Consider the following 13,785-nt stretch of genomic DNA (forward strand, 5'->3'; position numbering starts at 1 on the left):
CTAACAGTATAAGCAAGCTACAGTAGGATTTCGAAGCTCATCATATGATTTAATCCCCTCCGGGTGGAAGAGGACCCCAGCTAGGTTATGGGGTGAACAGCCAGGGCTCACTCCCAAGCACACGCTGCCCTCGGGCACAGAATCTAGCAGTGAAGTCATCCAAACCACAAACACTGATTGAGCACCTCCGTGGTGCTAGGCCCCAGACCAGACGCTAGAGACCCAGAAATGAGTCCAGAGTGGCCCCTAGTCAGGTGGGGTGATGGACAAGCAAACCGGTACGTGTAGTCAGTGGTGATGTGACAGGGGTGCAGACTGAGTCACAGAGCCAAGACCTCCTCTGCCCTTCGGGGCCCGGGGGAAGCCAGGAGGCGCTCCCGGGACTGCCTGGCCCGTTCTTTGAGTTCTCAGAGACGCCAACAAAAGTCAGAGTTCTGTGTGAAGCTGGCCTGTGGCAGGTGGTTGGGACGGAGTGGCGTGATGACCGTCCCCACACACAGCAGTTGGAGAGTGGAGGCTGAGTCCCACGGTCCCTAAGAGTGCAGAGGAAGAGGCCCCTGGGGGTCAGGGTCAGGCACCCCAGAGGCTTCCTGGAAAAGGTGGCCCATCAGCTGGGCAAAGCCAGGAAACAGGCACCCCAAACCCAAGAACCTGGCCATGTGCGGCAGGCTGAGCTGCTTGGCGGAAGTCAGGGGACCTGCCCCTTCCCTTCCTCTATCATCCCCAGGGGCAGGGGAGCCTCCAGGCCAGGTGGGCCCATTTCTGGATGTGCAGATGTGCATCATGGCAAGGGGAAAGGGTGGAGGCAGCAACCAGCCCCAAGACCCATCTGGCCCCAGGAGTTGCAGCACCAAGTGTCCCTGGAAAGTGAGAAGCCATCCAGCCCCCATCGCTGCGGTGGCAGATTCAGTTGCCACTGCCTGACAGCCTCCAACCTGGCTGGCTTAACCGGTCCATAGAGAGCTGGCTGTCTCCACGTGCCAGCACCCTGACCTCACTGGGCAGAGGCAGGCGTTTCTTCCTGGCTCCCACGGTGCTGGGCACGCCCTCATTCAGGCACTTTTCTCCTGGCTGCAGGGTGTAGCCGACCTTTCCCCTAAGAGCCTCAAGCGGACAAACCGTCTTTTTAGCCACCTGCCAGAACACTTGGAGAAGGAAGTGGCACCCGCTCCAGTGTTCCTGCCTGGAGAATCCCATGGACGGAGGAGCCTGGTGGGCTGCTGTCCATGGGGTCGCACAGAGTTGGACAGAACTGAAGCGACTTAGCATGCATGCGTGCATTGGAGAAGGAAATGGCAACACACTCCAGTGTACTTGCCTGGAGAACCCCATGGACGGGGAGCCTGGTGGGCTTCCTTCTATGGGGTCGCACAGAGTTGGACATGACTGAGTGACTTAGCAGCAGCAGCAGCCAGAACACCTGCTGGGTACACAGTGGGTATTCAGGGAATGACGAATGAGATTTTTCAGACCAGGGTTGGCAGGACCAAGCTTTGTGTAAAACCACACAGGATGTGCACTGCTTAGCTCCAAGGGCAGTGTTCACATGGATGACGATGCAAATGGGGCCCCATCGTAATGGGGGTACCCCCATAAATGGGGGTCATGCAGCACAGGCCCCAGCTAGCATCGTCCCTGCTTCAGGCCACTGGCCTTGGTGCTGACCACCGGGACTTCCTCCCTCCCCCTTGCAAGCAGCGCTGACCACCCTCCTGCCTCTGCGGACGGTGGGTAGTGATGAACTGTGCCAGTGAGCATTCCCTCCAGGCCTGGCTGTCAAAGAATACATGGCTAGTGAAAGAATACATGGATATGGATATGACTTCAGGCCATCTGAATTCTTGGTCCTTCAGGAAACTAAGTCTTCTGGGGAGATCACCCCCGGTGATGTGTTGGGGGCTCCTGGGCCCACAGGATCCGTGTGGTCTCCTGGTTTCACCACTGTCTTCTCCCTCAGCCTGCAGTGGGCCTGGTGACCCACACACAGGACGGGGCGGGGGCCATGGAAGCCGTTTGCCTGTAGGGTTTGCCTCATTGACTGAGTAGGCAACGCCACCATCGCCTTGACTGCCTTCTCTTTACCAGAAGGAGCCAGCTTTGGGAGGCCAAAGTGTGTGCAGGGATGGGACCCGCCTGGCCCTCAAGACTGAGAGGAGTGTAAGAGAGTTACTGATACCTGGGGTCCCAGGGGTCAGGGAGGCTTTATGAAGGAGTGGCCTAAAGGCTAGGCCTGGCCATAAGAATTCAAGGAAGAAGTCAGATCAGGAGTGGTTCTTAACGTGCGAGTGATTGGTTAATTCACTCACCCGTCACCCAGACTTTTGCGAGCATCTGCTGCGGTGTTTTCAGCCTGTGATCCTAGGACCAGCAGCATCAAAAATCCTGGAGACGCAGTCAGGCAGTGGGTGTTTTGTTTTGTTTTGTTTTGTTTTTGGCTATGTGGCACTTGGGATCATTTGTTGCAGAGCACGGACTCTCTAGTTGTGGTGTGCAGGCTCTGGAGTTTGCAGCTCCTGGGCTTCGTTCCTCGCTGGCATGTGGGATCTTAGTTCCCCTGACCAGGGATTGAACTCGTGTCCTCTGCTTTGAAAGACTGATTCTCAACCACTGGACCACCAGGGAAGTCCTGTCCAGCAGCATGGTTTATATAATATATGATTTTATTTATGTATTTCTTTTTGACCGTGCTAGGTCTTCGTTGTTCACTGGCTTTTCCGTAGTTGTGGTGCACGGGCTTCTCACTGAGGAGCGCAGGCTCTAGGGCTCAGGCTTCAGTAATTGCAGCGCGTGGCTCAGTAGTTGCAGAGGATGGGCTTGGTTGCTCCACGGCATGTGGGATCTTCCTGGATCAGGGGTTGAAACCCATGTTCCCTGCATTGGTAGGCAGACTCTTCACCACGGAGCCACCGGGGAAATCCCACCCAGCAGCATGTTTTACCAAGCCCTCCAGTGCAGCTCAGGCTTGACCCAGTACATGCCAGGCACTGGGCTAAGTGCTGCGATTACAGAGGTGAATTTGACTGTTCCTGCCCTTGGACTCTAGGGAGGACAAAGGCAGGAAAGAGAGATCCTGTCAGTGCGAAAGGGCTGTTCTCAAAGAGCATGAAGGCAGAGCGGCTGCTGGCGGGGTTTGATCTAGGAGCTGGGGTTGCTGGTAAGGGTTGCTGGTGGCCTGTCAACACCAGTGGCTTAAGCTCCATCCCTGGGAGGGAGCCTGGTGCTGAGACTAGCAAAGCCCGGTCCCAGACCGCCCTTGGGGCCCTGCCCCTGACCGCCAGCCTCTCTCCACTGTACCCCTCCCTGCTCGACCATCCCGTTCCCTCTTCCTGAGCCCCAAAGAGCAGCATGACTTTTCCTCCAATTGTCTTAGTGAGAAGTGTGTGCAGATATCCAGACCATTATCTCAGAGCGTATTTTTAGAAAAATTTTAGAGTAAAATTTTCCATTCAGCAGAGAACACCATTTATTGATTAAGGTGCATTTATTTCTGCTTTACACAAATCAAAGGTTTTTAAAAATCCTAGGCAGAGAGGAACAACATGAAACTCGTGTGAGTTTTAACAGGCTCAGATTGTGGCACTTTGCTACCTCCTGTAATCCTTACTATGTTTCATTAAAGTAAGTGACATCACCCCATTGTACAGATGAAGAAACTGAGGCTCAGAGAGGTAAAGTGACTTGCCAAGGCCACCCAGCTCATAAGTGGTGCAGCTGAAATATGACCCCATAACTGCCTGTGTTTTTGCTGGCCCACTTTGCATTTTCCTAAGGTGACTGATCCTCAGTAAATCCAGATGTTTTAGGAGACCACATTCTGCTAGGCAACCTCCCAGTGACCACTGATGGCTCTCAGAGGCCGATCTTCTGCCTAATTAAGGAAGGGATGAGTTTGGTTGGGAAAGATGAATATATTGTACCTAATGCAGGCAGATTGGCAACTATGTGCTAGTTTGCAGCTGTAGGTCCTTATATAAACCCTCAGCCACTTGGATGAGGAGCAGATGATGCCTGCCTGTCCCCTCTCACTGGAACACAGGTGCCCTATTTGCTGACCCATCCCAGGAGCTGGTAGGTGAGCCTCAGGCCCCAGCGCCCTTCCTTGCTGGCCATCCACTGTGGCCCTGGAACAGCCGTCTGCTGACATGGGGTGGAATGCAGAGAAGTAGCCGTGTGGGCAAAAGCTGCAAGGCCCATTCAGAAGCCAAGAGGGCCGTTTAGCCCATGGTACCATCTGCCTTTGGGGCTTCCGAGGTGGCTGAGTGGTAAAGAATCCACCTGCAATGCAGGAGACATGGGTTCGATCCCTGGGTCAGGAAGATCCCCCGGAGAAGGAAATGGCAACTCACTTCTGTATTCTTGCCTAGAAAATTCCATGGACAGAGGAACCTGGTGGGCTACAGCAAAGAGTCAGATACAACTGAGCAACTAAACAACAGCAACCATCTCCCCTACAGCAATAGTTAATAGTGTTGATTACACAAGCCTTACTTTTCTAGATGTCCTGGGGCCTAGAAACCTAAAATTTTGGAAACAACTAGGAGATAACTTGGGAAGGTTGCAGAATCACCAACACTGGTCACAAAATCCATGCATTAACTCAGGAGGCGTCCTTAAACTTTTACCAAAGCACGTTTGCTCTTAGTTTACGCATAGTGACAGGCTGTGTAGTGTCTCAGGGCTTTTTGTAACAACTTTATTGAGCTATAATTCATGTACTATGTAATTCATCCATTCACAGTAAGCCCCCCAGTGGTTTTTTAGTATATGCGCAGAGCTGTACACCCATCACCACAATCAACCTTAGAACATTTTCATCACTCCAGAAAGAAACCCTGCACCAGTGAGCAGTCACTCTGCATTTTTCCTAACCCCTCCCCTCCACCCCCATCCTTAGTTCCTGGCAGCCTCTCATCTACTTTCTGTCTCTGTAGACTTGCCTGTTTCTAGGCATTTCATATAAATGGAATCATACAATATGTGGCCTTTTGAGACGGGTTCCTTTCATTTAACATAATATTCTCAAAGTTCATAATATTGTAGTGTGTATTAGTACTTCATTCCTCTGTATTATGAATGTTATTCCATTGTGTGCATAAACCACATTTTGTTTATGCATTCATGAGTGGTGGTCATGGGTTGTATCCTCTTTGGGGTTATTGTGAATACACTACTGGGAACATTGGTGCACACATTTTTGTGTGTATATATGCTTTCATTTTTCTAGGGTGTTCCTAGAAGTGGGATTGCTGGAGTATATAGAAACTCTATGTTTAAATTTTTGAGGAACTTCCAGACTCTTTTCTCCAGTGGCTGTACCATTTTACTTTCCCAAGAGCAGTGGATGCAAGTTTTGATTTCTCTATATCCCCACCAACAATTTTTATCTTTGTCTCTCTCTCTCTCTCTCTTTTTTTTTTGGTTAAGCCATCCTAGTGGGTATAAAGTGATACTTCATGGTTTTCTTGATAATTTTCATTTCCTTGGGGGCTGATCATGTTGAGCATCTTTTTGCGTGTTTCTTGAAAACCAGTAAATCTTCTTTGGAGAAATGTCTACTCAAATTCTTTGCCCAATTTTATATAGGCTGCCTGTTTAATATTGAGTTGTAAGAGTTCTTTGTATATTTAGAAACAAGTCCCTCCTCAGATATATGGCTTCCAAAATTGCTCTCTCATTCTGCGGTTTGTCCTTTCACTTTCTTGATAGTATGTCGTCTGTATTTCTTGTCCACAGCCAATTAGCAGGATCTGGGAGGGCTTTAATTAAGAAGCAAGCAGGCTGACAGCTGTGATAAATGTCCTGCCAGTGAGGGGGGAGATAAGCCTATAACACAGTTCTATAAAAGCAAGACGAGACTCAAGAACATCCCTTCTTGCGGCTCAGGTTGATCTCTGGGTTCTGGGTAAGGATGTGCTTGCCTTCTCTTGAAACAGGCACTGCATTTTGGAGGGATTTCTGCCCCCAAAGGACAAATTTTTGTCCTTTGAGACAGAGTAAACTTTGAAGCTGGAAGCTCCTGTGACATGTATCTCTAGGCACAAATATGCATGGAACATCTGCAGTCTCTGTCAGACACAGGGCTGGGTTTAGAAGTCGGGCCGTGGAACAGGCATGGTGATCTCTGCCTTCCCAGAGTTGACTGGGGCAAGGCACGGAGACGCCAACAGACAAGGACCTGGAGAAGCCCCCTAGGTCCCTAACCACAGGCAAGGTCCCAGGTCTGTACCAGGCTCAACCTACCCCATGCCCACTGCGGGAAGCCAGGCAGCCCTCCACCATCTCACAAATGGGGAAACTGAAGGAACTTGTCCGGTGTCTCCTGGTGAGGAGATTGTCAGCATGTAGCCTGAAGTTTCAGCCTCTGAGAGCCATGCTCTTCATCTCTATGGCTTTTTAGGGTTTTTTTAATTTTCGTTTTTAAGTTCTGGGCAAGAATTTGCATTTTCATTTATGTCTTGCCAACTCCTGGGTGCTGGCTGTGGGCACATACTCCTGTTGACCCAGGGCCACGAGCTGTCTGTGGATCCCTGCTCTTCAGCTCCTGGGCCTTTTCTCACACAGGCTCATCTTTCTAGAAGGCTTTTCTGAGCTCACTTGCACATCTTGCAAGGCTCAGCTCAGGCCCACCTCCTGCAGGAAGCTGCCAAGCTGCCCTGTCTGTAGGCAGGGCCCTTTCCCAGGAGACCGTGTTCAGTTGCGTATTGTGCCTGTCACCCCGTATGGACCCCAGTGTCTGGAGGGTGCGAACTTCCCCAGGGTTGTCAGGGATCATCCCTGGGAGTGGGAAGAAAACTTAGAGCTTCTGTTTGTGTTTACATTTTTAGCCTTATCTCTTTACATTTATGTGTGTGTATATATGATTTATTCTGTATATAACATTAGTGTGCACAAATCATACTAAAATATACTTAATTTATAAATAAATAGAGCAGTTCTTGTTTGATCCCTGAGTTGGGAAGATCACCTGGAGGAGGGTATGGCAACTCACTCCAGTGTTCTTGCCTGGAGAATCCCATGGACAGAGGAGCCTGGCAGGCTACAAAGAGTCAGACATAACTGAAGTGACTCAGCACGCACACACAGAGAGTTACAGGAATGTGTGCCCCCCAGATTTAATGTTAAAATTTTAAAATAAAGCTTGAACCCAACGGTGGGCCACTTGAGGCAAGAATTGTGGCATATTCCCCTTGCAGTCAATGAGGTCAGAATTGTTAGCTAGTCAGCCTCTGCCCTGGGGGTGGAGGGGGTAGCGTCCCAGTTGGCCTGCAGACCCTCCAGCTGCAGGGTGCCAAGCTGGCAACCCTACCCCCACCCACATCCAGCCCCAAGGTGACGCCTTCGTGGCTGCAGCCTGCTCCAACCCCCGTGGTCTGACGGGTATGTGCCGGCAGTGTAGAAGGGGCTGTCCAGACCCTGACTGCCCACCTCTGAAGGCCTGGCCGAGAGCAGATAGAAGCTGGAGGGCAGGCCTGTGGGCCAGGCCTGGCTCCCAGCCACAAACAACCTATGTTGTGGCCCTGCCAGAAAGGAGGAAAGGCCCAGCAAGCAGGGCAGAGACCCAGAGGGGACGGGGAACTGTGGTTTGTGCCAATTCCTGCACAACCGGGCCTGCGTGTCGTTCTGTCCACAGTTTGAGGGGGGAGGCGGGCAGGTGTGTGTGTGCAGGCAGCAGGCCCCAGCTGCAACCCAGCTGCAATTTGATCCCCTCCCTTCCACCCCCCAGATCTGTAAATAGAATAGCGGGGGAGCCAGGGCCCAGGCAGGGTTAGGCCCTCTCACCTTTGCGTCCCAGGGACAGGCAGCAAGAACTCCGCCAGACCTTTGGGGCCTCCAGGATCCACCACATGTCCTGCCCTTGCCCGCATCATGCCAGCTGCAGGCCTCATGCTGGGCACTGGGAGGGCTGAAGAATTTTGAAAGGCCCATGAAGCACTTCAGAGGGTAGTACGCATGGACACACACACATACATGCACACACAGCACCAGTCAGAAAAGCTGGCTCTGAGCTCTTGTTAACTGGTCTCACCCTCACAACAGTCCTTGGAGAAAGATACAATTTGTGTCCCCATTTTAAAGGTGAGAGGACTAAAGTGCAGAAGCACCTGGGCAGTGAGCACTGGGCGTGGCTATGAGCAGAACCTAGCACCTCCGCCCAGGTGGCTGGCCTTTTCCTGTCCCAAGGACCAAATTTTGGTAGCAAGAAGCGCTTTGGAGGTGTTTCATGTTTAGTTTCCATTTACCCTAAGGCTCAAAGCAGGGCCCCTGAGGACGATCAGTCTGGGATGTTTAATAGGTCCCTAGATGTTCCAGTGTCTCAGGGTCAGCTCAGGGCAAAACTGGGACCAGCCCCAGGTCCCCCAGTCTGGGGCTGTGGCTTCCCTCAGCTTCAGCTGTGTCACCTCAGATCCCTGACGGGAAGCAAATACAAATGAGGTTCTGAGCAGTGAAGCTTGAGTGCCAGCCCTGAACACTTCCTCCCACCTCGAGATGCTAAGTCTGGGGATAAACACAGATGGGACTCCAAGTCCAGGTCTCACTGACTTCTCCTTGGGCCGGTGCGTGTTTACTGTGAGGCGGTAGGTCACTCGGGGCTCTTCACGGACCAGCAGAGGCTGTGTGTGCCATGCAGTTGCCGTTGGCTGCCCCTTTGGAAGCCCTATCCCTCCTTTCCCTGCATTACCCAACACACACACAATTATAAACCACTGGAGAGTGGGGAGCATTTCCTACTCATCTTTCTGCTCCTAGGAGTGTTCAGCACGTGGCAGTTGCTCAGGAGGTGGGCAGGAGAAGGGGAGGGCAAAGCCAGAGGAGAGGCTTCTGTTCACGAGGGGACCTGCTTGGGATCCTCCAAATCATTAGCGAACACGAAGGTGAGCTGGAGGCCTCAGGTCGTGACTCTCCGTCCCGCAGGAACACAGCCTGCTCTGGCACTGGTGTCTCCCGGTGGCTGGGGCAGGGGCTGGGGTGACCCCGGGATACCGGTCCCAGCCCCGACTGGCCATGGGGAAGGCTGGGGTCCCCAGTGAGGGACGTACGGTCATCTTGGCCCAAATCCCTGATGCTGGCCTGGGAATCTCAGGCCGCCTGCAAAGCCCCTGTCACCACTCGCCCCCTCCCCCAGGTGCAGAGGCACTGGCAGGGTCACTGCATCCTTCCGTCACCTCATCCCTGCTGCCGGGACAGCGCTGGCACCTAGGATCTGCTTCATCACCAGAGCCGCCATCTGCCCAGTGCTGGCTTAAGTGCTGAGACCACTGTTCGGGATGCTTAACACACATTGGTTTCTTCATTCCCACAACCCCCCCGGAGTGTGTGCCATTATCAATTGTAGTCACCATAGTATTCATTAGCTCTCCCACACATACTCGTAGCTGAACGTTTCTACCCTTTGACCAATATCTCCCCATTTCTCCTGGTCACCAGTCTACTCTCTACTTCTAGGTTGGGGTTTTTCAGAACCACATATAAGCGGGGCCATGCAGTATTTGTCTTCTGTATTTGGTTTATTCCACTTAGCATGATGTCCTCCAGGTTCATTATGTTGATACAAATATCAAGATTCCCTTCTTTTTTTAAGGTTGAATGATATTCCATTGTACTCATGCACCATATTTTCTTTATCCATTCATCCACAGACAGACACTGAGGTTGCTTCCGTATCTTGTATACTATGAATTATGCTGCAATAAACATGGGGTGCAGATCTCTCCAAGATAGTGATTTCATTTCCTTTGGTAAATATTCAGTAGTAGTTTGCTGGATCACATGGTAGTTCTATTTTTAATATTTTGAGGAGCCACTGTGCTGTTTTCCACAATGGCTGTAGGAATTTACATTCCCACTAGCAGTGCACAAGGGTTCTCTTTTCTCTACGTGTGTGCCAACACTGACTATCTTTTGGCCTTTTGACGCTAGTCATCCTAACAGGTGTGAGGTTTTGGTTTACATTTTCCTGATTAGTGATGTTAAGTATCTTTTTATATATTTGTTGACCATTTGTATGTCTTCCTTAGCAAAATGTCTGTTAATTCCTTTGCATTTTTAATTGGATTACTTGGGTTTTTACTATTGAGTTGTATGATTTCCTTAAATATTTTAGAAATTAACCCCTTATTGGATATATGATTTACAAATGTTTTCTTCCATTCCGTAGATTACCTTTTCATGTTGTTGACTGTTGATTTTTCCTTTGCTGTGCAAAAACTTTTTAGTTTGATGTACTCAAACTGAACTTGTTTGTTTTTACTTTTGATCTTTGTACTTTTGGTGTCAAATCTAAAGGAAGTCATTGGCAAGACCAATGTCAAAGAGCTTTTTCCCAAGTTTTTTTCTAGGACAGTAGTACAGTTTCAGGTCTTTTTTTTTTTTTTTTTTTGGAGTGTAAGTCTTTAATCCATTTGAGTTGATTTTTGTGTATGATATGAGATATGGGTCCACTTTCATTCTCTTCCAAGAGGATGTCAGTTTTCCCAATGCCATTTATTGAAGAGATTGTCCTTTCCCTATTGCATATTCTTGACCATATATGTATGGGTTTATTTCTGGGTTGGCTATTCTGTTTTGGTTTATGTCTGTTTTATGTCAGTAATATATTGTTTTGATTACTAAAGCTTTGTAAAGTAATTTGAAATCAGGAAGTATGATGCTTTCAGCTTTGTTCTTCTTGCTCAAGATTGCCCTAGTTATTTGGGATCTTTTGTGGTTCTGTATGAATCTTAGTATTTTTTTTCTATATCTGAAAAATGTCATTGGAATTTTTGTATAGATTGCTATGAATCTGAATGTCTTTTCGTTTATTAGCATCTTCTGCAATTTCTTTCATCAGTGTTCCATAGTTTTAAGTGTACAGATCTTTCCCCTCAGTTAAATTTATTCCAAAGTATTTTATTCTTTTAAAAAAATATTTATTTGTTTTATTTGGCTGCATTGGGTCTTAGTTGCAGCACACACGGGAACTTTTGTTGTGGAAAATGGGTTAGTTGCCCCAAGGCATGTGGGATCTTAGTTCTCTGACCAGGGATCAAACCAGCACCCCCTGCTGGAAGGCAGATTCTTAACCACTGGACTACCAGGGAAGTCCTTTTTAATGGTACTGTATGGAGAAGGAAATGAAAACCCACTCCAGTATTCTTGCCTGGAAAATCCCATGGACAGAGGAGCCTGGTGGGCTATACTCCACGGGGTAGCAAAGAGTCGGACACGGCTGAGCGACTTCACTATGGGATTGCTTGGTGAATTTCTTTTTCAGATAGCTCATTGTTGGTATATATACAGCTTATTTTTGCATGTTGGTTTTGTATCCTGCAGCTTCACTGGATTAATTTCTTAGTTTTCATAGTTTTTTGGTGGTGTCTTTAGAGTTTTCTATATATAAGATCATGTCAACTGCAAAGAAAGACAATTTATTTCTTCCTTACCAATCTGGATGTCTTTTGTTCTTTTTCTTGTCTGATTGCTCTAACTAGGACTTACACTTCTATGTTGAATAGAAGTGGTCAGGAGTGGGCATCCTTGTATTGTCCCTGATCTTAGAGGGGAAGCTTTCAGCTTCTCACCATTGAGTATGATGTTATGTGTAAGCTTGTCATATATGGCCTTTATTATACCGAAGTACATTCCTAATTCTGTATCTAACTTGTTGAGAGTTTTTATCATGAAAGAACGTTCACTTTTGTTAAATGTTTTTTCTGTATCTATTGAGATGATCATATTAATTTCATCCCTCATGCTTTCATTATAGCACATCACATTTAATGGTTTGCCGATGTTGACCCATCCTGGCATCCCAGGGATAAATCCCACTTCGATCATGGTATAGGGTCCTTTTAATGTGCTGCTGAATTCAGTTTCCTAATGTTTCATTGAGGATTTTTACATCTATGTTCATTGGGGATATTGGCCTGTAATTTCCTTTTCTTATAGTGTCCTTATCTGGCTTTGGTATCAGAATAATGATAGCATCATAAAATGAGCTTGGAAGTGTTCCTTTCTCTTCAGTTTTTTTGAAGAGTGACGAAAGGATTAGCATTAACTTGTCAGGAAATCTCTGGAAGAATTCACCAGTGAAGCCATCCAGTCCTAGGCCTTTCTTTGTTGGGAGAGGCTTTGGGGTTTTTTTTTGGTTTTTTGCTTATTAACTTATTTTAAAATAGTGACAATAAATCCATTTTATTTTAAAATAATGAGATATTTTCATGAAAATGAGATTTTCCAAAACAAAAAGTAATGTGAACAGAGCATTGTCTTATGTAAAAGTAATGTGAACAGAGCATTGTCTTATGTTTTTTATTATCTCCTTAAGGGCTGGCTTAATATGAAAGAGCTGGATTCTCATGTTTCTGCATTCAGTATGGGGCAATATTTGGTTGAAATGTATGAAGAAAATCCAGCCTCACAGAGACATGTAGTTAGGAAAGGGAGGAGTGTCTTAGAAACTTCTTTAAATCATTATAGATATTCTTCTTTGCTTTTATTTCCAATATTCTGGGAGGTGGGTCATAGAGGATCCTGCTGTGATTTATGTCAGAGAGTGTTTTGCCTATGTTCTCCTCTAGGAGTTTTATAGTTTCTGGTCTTACATTTAGATCTTTAATCCATTTTTAGTTTATATTTGTGTATGATGTTAGAAAGTGTTCTAGTTTCATTCTTTTACAAGTGGTTGACCAGTTTTCCCAGCACCACTTGTTAAAGAGGTTGTCTTTTTTCCATTGTATCTCTTTGCCTCCTTTGTTGAAGATAAGGTGTCCATAGGTTCGTGGATTTATCTCTGGGCTTTCTATTCTATTCCATTGATCTATATTTCTGTCTTTGTGCCAGTACCATACTGTCTTGATGACTGTGGCTTTGTAGTATAGTCTGATGTCAGGCAGGTTGATTCCTCCAGTTCCATTCTTATTTCTCAAGATTGCTTTGGCTATTCGAGGTTTTTTGTATTTCCATACAAATTGTGAAATTATTTGTTCTAGTTCTGTGAAAAATACTGTTGGTAGCTTGATAGACAAATGGGACCTAATTAAACTTAAAAGCTTTTGCACAACAAAGGAAACTATAAGCAAGGTGAAAAGACAGCCCTCAGATTGGGAGAAAATAATAGCAAACGAAGCAACAGACAAAGGATTAATCTCAAAAATATACAAGCAACTCCTGCAGCTCAATTCCAGAAAAATAAATGACCCAATCAAAAAATGGGCCAAAGAGCTAAACAGACATTTCTCCAAGGAAGACATACAGATGGCTAACAAACACATGAAAAGATGCTCAACATCACTCATTATCAGAGAAATGCAAATCAAAACCACAATGAGGTACCATTACATGCCAGTCAGGATGGCTGCTATCCAAAAGTCTACAAGCAATAAATGCTGGAGAGGGTGTGGAGAAAAGGGAACCCTCTTACGCTGTTGGTGGGAATGCAAACTAGTACAGCCGCTATGGAGAACAGTGTGGAGATTCCTTAAAAAACTGGAAATAGAACTGCCATATGACCCAGCAATCCCACTCCTGGGCATACACACTGAGGAAACCAGATCTGAAAGAGACACATGTACCCCAGTGTTCATCGCAGCACTGTTTATAATAGCCAGGACATGGAAGCAACCTAGATGCCCATCAGCAGATGAATGGATAAGGAAGCTGTGGTACATATATGCCATGGAATATTACTCAGCCATTAAAAAGAATTCATTTGAATCAGTTCTAATGAGATGGATGAAACTGGAGCCCATCATACAGAGTGAAGTAAGCCAGAAAGATAAAGACCAACACAGTATACTAATGCATATA

General features: G+C 47.2%; 1 protein-coding gene across 1 annotated transcript in view; it reads left to right on the plus strand.

The window, feature by feature from the left end:
* The window catches only part of STEAP3 (STEAP3 metalloreductase), a 53,478-nt gene that overhangs the window by 14,480 nt on the left and 25,213 nt on the right, over positions 1-13,785 (plus strand). The gene's annotated exons all lie outside the window — the stretch shown is intronic.

Source organism: Odocoileus virginianus, chromosome 13, assembly GCF_023699985.2.
Source record: "Odocoileus virginianus isolate 20LAN1187 ecotype Illinois chromosome 13, Ovbor_1.2, whole genome shotgun sequence".
NCBI lineage: Eukaryota > Metazoa > Chordata > Mammalia > Artiodactyla > Cervidae > Odocoileus > Odocoileus virginianus.